The sequence below is a fragment of the Exophiala aquamarina genome (assembly GCF_000709125.1).
Source record: "Exophiala aquamarina CBS 119918 chromosome Unknown aczIA-supercont1.4, whole genome shotgun sequence".
NCBI lineage: Eukaryota > Fungi > Ascomycota > Eurotiomycetes > Chaetothyriales > Herpotrichiellaceae > Exophiala > Exophiala aquamarina.
In genome coordinates, this window is record NW_013550584.1 from 30,722 (window position 1) to 32,362 (window position 1,641).

Here is a 1,641-nt window from a genome sequence, read left to right on the forward strand (position 1 = left end):
GAAGAAAAATATATCCGACTATATAACTATATAGTCGAGTTCGAAGAAGATTATACTTAATACTAGTATTTAAAAATTTCTTAATAAAGAATTCTACGAGCTAAAGGATAGAACTATTAAAAGTTCGTCTACTAGAACTATAGAATCTATATAACGACGGTTTAAGAATTTATCTATAATAGAAGCTAAGGTATAGAATACTAAGCTAATTATAATTCTAGCTAACTTAAAGAAACGACTAATCCTATATAGTCTAACGCTTAGCCTCTCGAGTCTATTAAGACTAAAGAGACTAAATAGGAATTCTACGCTAATCTAAATAGTAGAAGCTAAGGTAGAATACGAAATTTAAAGAATCTTTTAAGGAAATTAAGTTTTAAAGGAAGTAATAATAAATCGAGTCTTTTAGAGCTATCTAATTAAGAGCCTAACGGTAATATAGAAAGTTCTATAGAAATTAATAGTTAAATAGATAGAGAGAAGAGTTAATAACGAGGAAGAAGAATTAATTAACGATAACGAAAAGAATATATTTATAAGTTCTTCTAGGCTCTAGCTTATTAGTATTACTTTAGAACTATATATAAGTATAGTTAATTATAAGGTAAAGAGTAAGAATAAAAGTAGAATAGTTAACGAGCTTAGGTAGATATTCTATAAGTTTACGATAATAATTACGCTTTCCTATATCGATCTACGAAGCGATATAAAATACTAAACGATAATCTAGGTAAGCCTAAATAACTACTATAATAAGTACGATAATTTAAACTAAAAGATTCGTAGTAGTAACGTACGATACGAAGGGTAGAGTCTTTAAATTAAAGACCTAGGTACTCTAGAAATTAGAAGATAGAGAACTAAGTAGCTAAACGGCTCTATTATACTAATAGCTATTATCGCTATTAGAGAATATAATAATAACTAAGTCTATATTATACTATACTATATATAGAATATAATTAAATAAGGTAAATATTATAAACTATAGGAAGAAAATAGAAACTAGACTCGTACTATTATTATTAATAAAGATCTATATTAGTTCTTAATTATCTAGAAACTAACTAAGGAAGAAAGAAGAGGTAAAGTCTTTTATCTCGACTCTATCTACGACTATAAGAAGAAGAAGAATAATAAGAACTTAATTTATTTCTACTCGTTATTAATTACCGAAGAATATCTACTAGAAGATATTATTATTAGCGATATAAAAAGTAAGAAGTAATAAAATACTAGCGACTATAGGCTATAGATAATAATAAATTTTCGAGTATTCTATTATAGTAAGTATCTATAAGTAGTATAAATCGATATAGAAACGAGGATAGAAGTAGTAGATATAATTACTAAAGAAGTTAAGAACTAGAAGATAAATCTATTCTTTCCGGAGAAGGCTTTTATACTAGGCGAGATAGGGAATTTTAATACGTCTACTAGAGAGAAGAAGGTTATAATTATCGATCTTAAGGATTTAATTAAGGCTAATATATAATCTATTAGGAGTAAGATCGAAATATAATTAAAGAAGTAACTACTAAAGTAGAAGGAGACTAGACTATATAACTATATAGTCGAATAATTTAGGAAGTATAAGAACGATTTATTATATATTATTTTATTTATATTACTTTAAGAATA